Genomic DNA, 12187 nt, shown 5'->3' on the forward strand with positions numbered 1-12187 from the left:
GCCCAACTTGAGACAGAGTGCTCAGTCATGTTTCCAAAACCTGCCCTGTTTTCTTCCAGTCTATGACAATGATGGAAGCTCAATGCCAAAGCAGTCTAGCTCTGCATTCCCAGGCTGTCAGTCATCTTGTTTTGCAGTTGCCAGTTTGCAAAGTTAATAGCAAATGTGGCAATTACCATGTCTGCTGTGTTGGCTACAGTCTTTCCTCAGCCTTAAATTCTTGTCAGCAGCAAATAAAGAAGGCATGGTTGCAATGCTGCTGCTCAAGAAACCTCTGAGCTGCGGTGGAAACAAACTCAAATTCAAGCGAGGTCTGCAGAGGTTTAGAGAGGAACTAGCCTTCCTGCTATCTGTGCAAAACAGAGGCTTCTGCCTCTTCCTTCTGTTACGGTGGCCAGAAGTTCTAGGGCTGACTACAAAAGGGAATTTGCTTTTAACTTCACGTGGTACAGAACTTCATTCTCTTCTGGGGAGGCCGGCAGTGACAGGAATGAAGCGCTTCTCCCTCCTACTGCCTTGTTAGTCATCTCCTGGGTCTTCCTGGGGATATTCCAGCAAAATTTAGCAATCCCGCTGTGCCCTCACTCCTTAGAAGGAAACGGCCCAGTTCTTGCTCTTCAAATTATGCTGACAGAGCAGGGGAGGGCAGCAGATACCAGGCTGTGGATATTGCTGTGCTGAAAAGTCAAGCTTAGTGCAATAAAGTAGTCTGAAGATCACTTCAGATCACTGTATTTGAAGGGAAGAGGGAAGTGACCTGCCAGTGGCAATGTAGATGCAGCTACAGCAAGTGAGATCCCTGACATTAGAGGTGCTATCTGTCAGAACATAACTTTTTTTTTCCCAAGACCTCTTCCAGCTCTAGGCATTGTATGTATGCTCAAGCCATTTCCATGCTCTTTGTCTGGCACTTGCATGAAAGAAAAGTACTGGTGTGTATGAACTAGATAAGAGAAATTCTTTCTTTACAGAAGCCCAGTGACAGCATGTACTGAAGTGCAGTTTTTGGTTGATTTTGGTCTCACAACACTTGCAGAACAAGGCAGTGTGGTACTGCCACCTTCCACATCTGTCATTTCTTGCTGTTAAGGACAAAAAGCACAACCAAAAATAGTGGGGGGGATCCAGGTGCTTCCAGAGCTGTTATGTGAAGTGCTCTTGTTCCTGGTACTGACCTAGCGAAAGCAGTAAAGGAAAGGAAGACTGTGTGTCTTCTATTAAACCCATCCTCTAAACTGGGGATGCTTTCCTGAGACGTTACCTTGGAAATTCTGCTTTCCTGACAGGGGTTTGTCAGGCTCTGGTCACTGTTGTGTGCTGTAGTTCAAGCTGAGCTAGTTCTGTAGCTCAGCTCTGTGACTGTCCAGCTGTTCCTAACCCTGCAGATTGCACTTTCCAGGATCCATGCAGTGGTACTGACTAAGAAGGATGGACAAGCAAGCACAAAGATCTGTAACTATCCCTAAAAAGGCAGAGCAATAGCTCTTAGATTGCAGTCACAGACAGATGTGCAGAAATGCAAGTGGACAACAGATGGAGCAAGTGCATTGTGGTAAGTGCATGTGGGAAAGCAGGAGCAATTTTATGCTTCAGTGTGCTTGCAGTGGGAGCAAAGCGTGTTCAGTGCCAGCATGGCCCTGTAGTGTTACAGATAGTGCAGTACTAGCTTAGTTTGGGCGTGGATTGCAGTCATCTAGGTTGCTTGTACAAACTGATGATTAATCCGGCTCTCTTCTTTGTATCAGCAGCTTCACTGGACTAGGGAAATCAATAAGAGCAAGACTCGGCTGTTTGAAGGCACCTGGAGCCTGAAACCACAATCCCAGTTAGTGACCATACGTTAATATCTCTGCGTGTGTCAGGAGAGGTGGAGGGAACATGGTATTGCATGAGAAGGGAAGCTCAGCAACAAGCCTTAAAAATGAACCTCAAAAAACCCTCCAAAAGTCCTAAGCCTTAAATAAAAATTGGCAAGTGCCATGTGTTTCAGGGACACGATTTCAGCCACTCGTATTCTCTTTCCAAAGGTCCATGTTGGTGCACGTGCCTTACCTAAGCAGAGCGAGTCTGTAGGTGTAGCAGGTAGAGAAAGACATCAGCAAAGCTAATTCCCAGTCTTGTGCTGCAGTCCCTGGTGTCACTGCCTTTCCTAACATGTTAATGCAGGAAAATGAATGTTAGTGTGACACAAAACACATGATTTTTGTTTTTGGGATTTGCTGCATACTTTGACCCATGCCTAGAAATGAATACTCTGCTTTTTTACGCACAAATAAATTCCAGATTTAACTTTAAATTGAAAGCATTTGTAGCAACTAATGCTTAATTTTTGTGAGGTGATAATAAAGCAAATTTTCAGGTTTCATTTTCCTCGGTGAAAACCTTAGGAGATGTACTGACATGAAGAGTGTTGTCTTTCAGTGTTAGAAATCTTGTTCTGGTCTTCCTCTTCCACGTGGTTGGCTCAAGTGATTTCCCCAGCAAGCAGTTAGGAATACCTTCTGTGAGCTGTAAATCCTTTACACAAGCTGCTGATAAGAAGTTCCTGAGAAGGTCTGAGTGAGTATTTATCACCTTATCTCTGTATTGAGGATAACTGAGATACCTGCGCAAAGTAATAATAATATAAGATCACATTCCTCTTTGGTAAGACGTGCATGCTTTCTCTTACAGGTAAGTTTTGTTTGTCTCTTTAGTCCTTGCTACGTTCCGTAGTTTTAATTCTCCCTGATTCCAGAATGGGCTTGATCTCAACTCAATTACAGGTTAGCGTATAGAGTAGTCAAATGACTTCTATTAATATTAAGTAGCATACACTTGCAATACCAGAGGCAAACATAGGCAAATAATGATTACAGAAATGAATGACTATTTTTATGCATATGTAAATTAATGGATAAATTGTTTTTCAATATTTTACTAAACTTTTTTTATTTGAAGTGTAATTCATATGATCAGTCATGTGCTCTGTTCATGTCACAGTGTTAAATAAGTTACATGGTAGAGCAAATTGTTCATTAGGAGACTTTGCTAGGTGTTCTGGTATTTAAAGTTATGAAATGTAGATGCGTCTTTGCCATAGGTGCTTCATCACAGGCAAGTCACTTATATCTTCCATCTGTGAAAATGGAGCAATCAGAACTTGCTGCCTTACATGACTGTTCTGCTTTCATTTGGAGTTGAGATTCTGCAGTTTGTGATAAGGGGACTTGTTCGGTAGGATGTGGAAGTTCCAGCTTGGGATTAGCTTCAGTGCTTTGGCTCTTGTTTCAATGCCTACATGTGAGTGAAGCTCTCTTAAATCTTTCTACTATTTGAGAGCACTTGCCTACAAGTGTTTAGTAATGTCAATGTTAAGCTTTTTTTCCCTCAAGAAGTGCCTGAGAATCTGATGCTCTGGGGCAAAAATCTCCTGTCACTTCAATGACTAGATAGGTGGGCCTGCTGTCGTATTTTTGACAGTTGATAATGATGTTGGTAAATCCAGACTTTCCTTATATTTGGTATAATACAAGAGTTTTTAGACGTGCTTGAACTGACAAATATCATAGAATAATTAAGGTTGGAATGGACCTCTAAGATCATCTAGTCCAACCATCCACCTACCGCCAATATTGCCCACTAAATCATGGCTCTTAGTACAACATCTGCCCTTTCCTTAAACACCTGTTGGGCAGCATTACCACTCTTTCAGAGAAGAAATTATTCCTAATATCCAACCTGAACTTCCCCTGGTACAACTTGAGGCCATTCCCTCTCATCCTATCACTGTTATCTGGGAGAAGAGGCTGACACCCACCTCACCACAACCTCCTTTCACGGAGTTGTAGAGGGTAATAAGAGCTACCCTGAGCCTCCTCTTCTCCAGACTGAACAATCCCAGTTCCCTTAGCTGCTCCACATAAGATCTGTGCTCCAGATCCTTCACAGCTTTGTTGCATGTCAACAAGTGAGGCTCCAAGGCCTCACTTTCTTGTACTGAGCAGCCCAAAAGTGAACGCAGTACTTGAGGTGCAGCTTCACCAGTGCCAAGTACAGATGGACAATCATCTCTTCAGTCCTGCTGACTGCGCTATTTCTGATACAAGCCAGGATGCCATTGGCCTTCTTGGCCAGCTGGGCACACTGGTGGCTCATGATCAGCCAAGTGTCTACCAACATCCACAGGTCCTTTTCCTCCATGCAGCTTTTCAGCCTCTCTGCCTCAAGCCTCTAGTGTTGTATGGGGTTGCTGTGGCCAAAATGCAGGACCCAGCACTTAGTTTTGGCCTCCAGAGCCCTCTGTAGGGCCTTCCTACTCTCAGGCAGATCAACAATTCCTCCCAACTTCGTGTCATCTGCAAACTTACTGAGGGTGCACTCAATCCTTTTATCCAGATCATCAGTGGAGATATTAAACAGGATGGGCCCCGATACCCTGGGAAGTACCACTCATGACTGGTTGCCAGCTGGATTTAACTCCATTCTCTGGGCCCGGCCCTCCAGTTGGTTCTTTACCCAGCAAACAATGTACATGTCCAAGCCATGGGCTGCCAGCTTCTCCAGGAGGATACTGTGGGAAACAGTGTCAAAGATCTTGCAGAAGTCTAGGTAGACTACGTCAACAGCCTTTCCCTCATCCACCACGAGTCACTCAATCATAGAAGGACATCAGGTTGGTTAAGCAAGACCTGCCTTTCATGAATCCATGCTGGCCGGGCCTGATCCCCTGGTTGTCCTTCACATGACGTGTAATCTCACTCAGAATGATCTGTTCCATAACCTTCCCTGGCACTGAGGTCAAGCTGGCAAGCCTCTAGTTTCCTGGATTCTCCTTATGACTTTTCTTATAGATGGATGTAATGTTAGCAAGTGTCCAATCATCTAAGATGTCTCTGTTCACCAAACCCACCCAGCCAAGAGGAAAGGGAAGTTAGGATTGTTCCTGATGAGGAGATACCCCCAAAGCACTTTATCTTCTATCTTCTTCTACTTCCTTAATCAGCTTCTGTGCCTTTCCTTTCTTCCATCTTAGAACCTTCTCCAGCAGCTCTGTGCAGCACACCCCCACTCTCCTCAGGATTGTGCCCTCATTCATTTCAGAGCTACTTAAATTGGTGCTCAGGTGGGAAGATATCGGAAGGAGTGCAGAAAGCATTTGAAAGGGACATGTATCCAGAAAATCCTGGGGGATGCTGAACTGCGGTATGGATTTCCAACTGGATAACATTTTGCATTTTATGGTCCTGTCTGCATTCCTGTGATACATAGGGGAAAATGAGGATTTTTTTGTATTTAAGTGGAAAAAGCCACCCATGTGAGAGAAACATTAAATGACCCATTCTTCTCTTTCTTAACTTTTCTCAGCTCATTTTGCTCTTTCTGTTACACCAGTGAAGCTCTCTATCCCACAAGCAGCCATTCACGCACAGCAGTTTTCCAGAGCTGACAGTGGACCTACTTGTGTAGCAGGATGAGTTGGATGTAGGGGGAGGGTGTAATGACCTGATGGATGTTGCAACACATTTCTGCTGTGCATGAGCTCAGCAGTGCTATATGACAAATGGTTTTTACTGCTCTGGCTTGCCAAAGACTTCAGTTTGTGCCTCCACCACCAATGGAGAGATTTGTGGTTGCTCATCACCTCATGGATCAGGTCTTTTGTTAATGATGTCTCTGAGAATGTGTCACGCTTGCTTACGGACACTACTTGATATTAATTCCTTCAGGACTCAAGGATAGTGTGCCAGGAATGAAGAGGAATTGGTTGAGTTAACAAAGGGAAAAGTCACTAGCAGAAATATTAGTGGTGCTATATTAGGTATGCCTGTACTCCCACAAGGCTAAGCTAAGGGCTGTTGAAGCACAGTGCAATCTATTTTCCAGTTTTATGTACATTTGCATTTTGTTTTCATGGAAAGAAGGGAAGGAAAGGTTTCACAAAGCCCAGTTGTTTGCTCTTGGTTCAGGCAATGCTTGGTAGGTTTGCCTCCGGTATCCTTGTTTTTAAGTGTTGCACATAATCATTTCCATTGAACTCAGCATTTCTGGAAAACCAGGTCACTTAAGTCGTCTGACTGGGTGTGGAGCGTGACTACGTGACCTGCTGCAGCAATCCAGGGCAGTGTGGGAGGGAGGGACAAGGCCAGGAAGGGCCTTTCTCGTGCAGGTCCTGCTGCTAAACAAACAGCCCATGTGGCTTTCATGTTTCCACTGACGACAACAGAACTCCCGACTAGAAATGTAACAGCAGATATTGTGCTTTGTGCTCATGTTTTGCTGTGTTCACCTTAGTTGTTATAACCTGGGATCCTGATCCTTCTTGCAGGAAATGGTAGAAGCCCCACTGACAGCAGAGGGAGGGGATGAGGTTCCCCACAGATTTTTTCCCTTGGATACAGACATAAAGCAGCAGACTTTAAAATGCAGCTGTTACAGTTTGTCAGGATGTTTCTTTCCGTATTCCTGTGCCCTCAATGACAGCAGCCTCTGATGGACAGGCAGGAAGAGGGCCAGACCTCATAGAACGTGAGTAATCATCAATTCTAACTTGTTCAATCACATATGGAGTGAAGTTTAAGAAGGTATGAGGCTTCTTCACCTTCTCTTTTGTATGAGTCCCAGTGGAAAAGTGGCTAACACCAGAAACATCTTTGTGGTGTATGCATAGCTGGCTGTAATACAAAGCCAGATCTGGAGGAAGAGCTCCTGTCTGCTGATGCAGCACTTCAGGTCATGTTCCTGATAACGCTGTTTCCTTTACTGATGGGACAGGACTCCATTCCCCTCCTTGTCAATGTCTGCGGTACAAAAATCTCCGCTTGAGTGAGGCCCTCCCTTGCCTCCTTTTGTTGGCAGCAGAGTAACAGGCCTTCTCAGGATGTGAATCATTGGACCTCTTTGCAACATTGCATTGAGGTGAGATTAATGGTGTCTTCCCACCAGTGACTAAGGGAGCTCTAGTGTTACTAGATTTGATTTAGCATCTGCTGTACAGAAGCCTACTCCTGCTCAGAGGCATCCCTCTTGCCTGGTTAGAACTGCTTTCTTAGTTGCAGTGTTGAATTTGGTGACCCATATACATGCAAATAAAATGGATGGGTATGATTATGCTCTATTTGCCCTAAAGCTGGATTTGCTGTCAATAAAGATGACCCTGCAAACTTGTTCTCATGTATGGACTTGATGACCTTGAATGTCCTTTGTAACCTCAATGACTCTATGGCCACAGCTCTTCGACGCCATGTGTGGCCATGGGGCAACCCCAGTATGCTTGGCAGGTTCATACAATGCCCAAAAACACCTATGAGGATGTCTGCAGGCTCCCTTCTAGACTTGCACCTCAGCTGTAGTGTGAGCATGTCCATGGTGTCAAAAGATGCCTTAGGGACATGATCCTCCTCCTGTTTTCAGGCCATGAGTGTGTGACTTGGAAGAATTACATTAGGGTAAGTACAGTGTGACTCAGGAGAGCAACATGTCCACGTTTCTTCTTAGGAAGTAAAATGTTTTACAGAATGTCATTGTTCATGTAGGGTAGTCCCCTTCTAGAGGACGCAGGGCTCTCTTCTCTCTTTATCAAAACGCTACACGTTTTAAAAGTTCTTGTGTTGAAAGCTGCAATCTGAGTAATGGAGAAAAAGTTTGGTTCTGCATACTTAGCTTCCAGAAAATGCCCACATGAATGTCTCTGATTAAAATGGAGCAACCACAAGGGAAATTCTCAGGACAGATGACTTCAAATTCAAAATAAAAATGTAGCAGGAAATTAAAAAAGAAAGACCTATGACCAATACCCATGAAGAATCATTTGACCAGTGTCTAGAATTCAGCTGCATAACAAATCGAGGCAAACCACCAAGAAATATGCATTTGTTATGGTTTTTCAGTTACATTTCTCAAGCTCAAACCACATTAAGTAAATAAAGCTGATTCAGGGAATTAGTGTATTAAGGTTTTCATTGATGTAATTGTAACTGCAAAACATATTTTACAGTATTAATGTCAGCATTCAATCATTGCTTTAACTCTGCAGTCAGTATAATTGGATTCACCTTATAATTAAAAGCTCAAGCCTGATTCCTTGATGCTTTCAGAACTTTCCTGAGCTTGTTAGTGGCTGTTTGTATTTGGTGTGTGTACAGCTAATAGAGATTTGAATGTTGAGAACTCAAATCATCCTGACAGTGATGTCTCTTTTATGTCTTTGGTGATTTTCCTCTGGGGAGATGGTGAATACTTACCTGATGTGAATAAGCAACAAATCGCAGACTGTCCTATTTCAAGCAAGGGCATGACTTAGAAGTAACTTCTTAGAAATTGGGGGTGAATCTTCTCCATTGGATCACTAGTACATTTGATCTTTTGAGTTTACAAAACCTGCGTGGCACTGTTGGCACAGAAGCACACTGCTGTCGTGTGCACAGTGCTACGTGATGGGACATCTGGTGTCTGAAAAATACAGTGGAGGAAGAAAATGATACTTGGTTCTCTTTATAAGCCTGAGAGAACAAATAATATAATTGCAAGCTTATATTCTATTAGGCTTCAGAATAAAACAATTCAGCTAGCAGGGGCCTTCAAGGATCATCCAGTCCCACTGCCCAACCACTTCAAGGCCAACCAAAATTAAACCACATTACTAAGGGCATTGTATAAATGCCTCTGTGTGCCCTGTGACGGGCACAGGGCACCAACCTCCTGTCTTGGAAGCCCGTTCCAGCATTTGATCAACCTCGTGATGATGGTGTTTCCCCCAGTGCTCAGTCCGACCCTCCCCTGGAGCAGGTTTGTGCCATTCCCATCCTGCCATCAGTTCCTGGATGCAGAGACTGGCACCTCACTCTGCTTCCCCTCCTTGGAGCTTCAGGGAGCAATGAGGTCACCTCTCAGCCTATTCTTCTCCAGGCTGGGCAACCCAAGTGTCCTCACCTCTCCTCACAGAACATGCCTTCCAGCCTTGCTACTGGCTTTGTTGTCCTCTTCTGGAAATTTGCACACTATTCAAGGTGAGGCTGCACCAATGCTAAATATAGCGGAAGAATCACCTCTTGTGACTGGCTGGCCATGCTGTGGGTGTTCTGGTGGATGAAAAGCTGGACATGAACCAGCAATGTGCACTCGCAGCCCAGAAGGCCAACAGTATCCTGGGCTGTGCCGACAGAGGGGTGGCCAGCAGGGAGAGGGAGGGGATTGTTCCCCTCTGCTCTGCCCTGTGAGGCCCCATCTGCAGTGCTGCGTCCAGGCCTGGGGCCCCCAGCACAAGAAAGATGTGGAGCTCTTGAAGCAGGTCCAGAGGAGGGCCACCAAGATGATCAAAGGGTTGGAGCACTTCTCCCATGAAGACAGGCTGAGGGAGTTGGCCTTGTTCTTCTCCAAGACTTCTCTTCTCCAAGGTGAGACTTCATTGTGGCCTTCCAGTACTTAAAAGGAGCTTATAAGCAGGAGAAGGACCAACAAGGGGAAATGGTTTTTAAGCTGAAAGAGGGGAGATTTACATTAGATATTAGGAGGAAATTCTTTACTTAGAGGGCAGTGAGGCCCTCCACAGGCTGTCCAGAGAAGCTGTGGGTGTGCCATCCCTGGAGTGTTCAGGGCCAGGTTGGATGTGGCCCTGGCCAGCATGAGCTGGTGGCTGGCAGCCCTGCCCACAGCACGGGGTTGGGACTGGGTGGGCTTTAAGGGCCATTCCTGCTGAAACCATTCTATGATTTCAAAGCACCCCAAAATCAGTTTGCCCTCCTAGCTGCCAGGGCACACTGCTGACCTATGCTGAGCCTGCTGTCACCAGCTCACCTGTTTTTTTTTTCTACTGAGCTGCTTCTCAGCCTCTTGTTTCCTTGTCTGTGCCTGGGTCTGGTATTATTCTGTCCCAGGTGCTGGACCTGGCATTTTCCTTTTTGGATCTTCATGCTTCTTATGACTATCCGATGCTCCAACCTATCTAGATCCCTCCCATCCCTTGAGAGAGTCAACAGCACCCCCTATGTTATTATCAGCAGCACATTTTCTAAGGTTGCATTTAACTCCTGCATTCAGATCACTGATAAAAATGAACAGGACTGGCCTAGAATTGAGCCGTGGGGAGCGCCACTACTGACCATCCACCAGCCAGCTGTAGCCCCATCCACTACAAGCCTTTAAGCTCTACTGTCAAGCCTGTTTGTCACCCAGTGCAATATGAACCTGTTCGTCTCACAGTCAAGCAATTTGTCCAGAAGGATACTGTGAGGAACAGTATCAAAGGCCTTTTAAAAATCCAGAAGGATTACTTCCACCTCCTTCCCTTCATTTGCCAAGTGGGTGACCTTCACACAGGAGATCAAATCACTGAAGACTTTCCCTTTTTGAATCTGAGCTGACTATGCCTGATAACAGCTTTGTTCTTTAAATGCCTTTCAGCAGAACCAAGGATTTCATTCTCCGTAATTTTTCCAGGTACTGAGGTTAGACTGACAGGGCTGTAGTTTCATGAGTCTTTTCTTATGCCCTTGTAGATGGGTGTAACATTGGCTCTGTGGGCACCTGCCCATATGCCCAAGACCTTTGGAAAGCTGCTGAGAGGGATCCAGCTATAATGTCTGTTAATTTCTTCTCCAAATGGTATTTCCAGATACTCAATGTTAGAAAATGTTTGTAATAATGAAAATTCTAGTTTATGGTATATAAGTATACATATACATTAAAAATATAATTTTGTGTATGTGACAATATAACACTGATTTTAATGGAAAATCATGCATCTTGAGTACACTATCATTATTCCATTAAAACTGCCTGTTTCAGCGTGTTTGCTGTTTGCACATAATAGCTTGCTCTTTATCATTTAGAAGGCTAACTTTTTTTTTTTTTTAAAATGAAAGCAAAACAAAGCCTTTTAGTACTTTCCATCTCCCTGCCCCAACAACCAAAGATGAGTTGAATTTCTCAAAACTCAGAGGATCTTTTTGTTTCCTGTGGGCTAAGAACAAGCATGAAAAATGTCAAGTGAGGTAACAGATAATTATCTTTGTATATACAAGTATATGACAATATACACATTTCTACACCTTGTATAATCTTCCAGTTTGACAGTATAGGATTTCAAGGGGCTGTGTAATGCCAGCATAGCAGTAACACCCATTGCTTTCCCTCTCTGAGCATGATCCCATCTCTTTTGGGATGGAGAAGTGGGGAGTGAGCTGGAACTCTTCTGCTGTGAGAAATGATGGCAGAAGCCCCTCGAGCTTTGACACTGAGCCCAAATAACTGTTTATTGGTCTTCCAGGCAAGCACTGAGTCCCATTAGTTTTTCCGATGAGAAGACTCCTAAAAAGACTTGCATGTATCTTTCTGCTGCTGTTGATTACAGAGTGGATGCTGTATGCTCAAAGGGCTGGTATGTTTCCAGGCATGATGAGTTCCTACATGCTCATGGGAACATGCTAAAGAAAGATGGCAGTGAGGTAGGGAAGAGTTCCTTTCTCTCAGCTTTTCTGTTTGGCTAGAAAAAACAAGAACCAAGTGAGTGAATTGTTCTGGCCTAAATAGGATGAGCACTTTAGGCAGCAGAATGGCAGCAGCAGGTTCTCTATGAAGTCAATAAAAACCTGCCTGCTTGATATCTTCATGCATTTTGTCAAGATTTTATCTGATTTCTGAGCATGTAAGAACTCCTCTGCTGGGTTGGTCTCTTTTCAGTTTTCCTCCCCTAGAGTATACTTTCAGGGGCTTGGGGCTACTTCGTTCAAAGTTAGAATTCAAGATCACAATAAGGCTCAAGTTTTGAATCCTCCACTCCTGTAGGTTCAAAATTTATCAGAGGCACAGGCACGGTGTAGAATTGACGATCGTGCTTTCCACATAAAACAAGGTAAAAGCCTTGTAGTAGGCAGAGGTAAAAAGCAATTCACCAAAGACCGTAAGATAATGAATAAATGTACCTCTTTCCCTTGCATCACCCTAAAGGCAGGATAAAGTTTGCCAGTGAGAATCCAACCAAACACGAGTCGGAAACCTCGTCTCATTATTTGTACAGATACTTATTGAGATAAAAGAGATTGTAAAGCAGTTTGAGGTCTGCAAGCTGCCTGATGCTGCAGCAAGAGCAATCCTTTCCTACCATCTCCTGTGTGACTTGGAAGGCTCTCAGCAAACCCAGCTGCGCTTAGCTCTATAAAAAGCAGTCAGGAGCAGCATATTTAAAGAAAAACCAGCATGTGCTACTATT

This window comes from Numida meleagris, chromosome 1, assembly GCF_002078875.1.
Source record: "Numida meleagris isolate 19003 breed g44 Domestic line chromosome 1, NumMel1.0, whole genome shotgun sequence".
NCBI lineage: Eukaryota > Metazoa > Chordata > Aves > Galliformes > Numididae > Numida > Numida meleagris.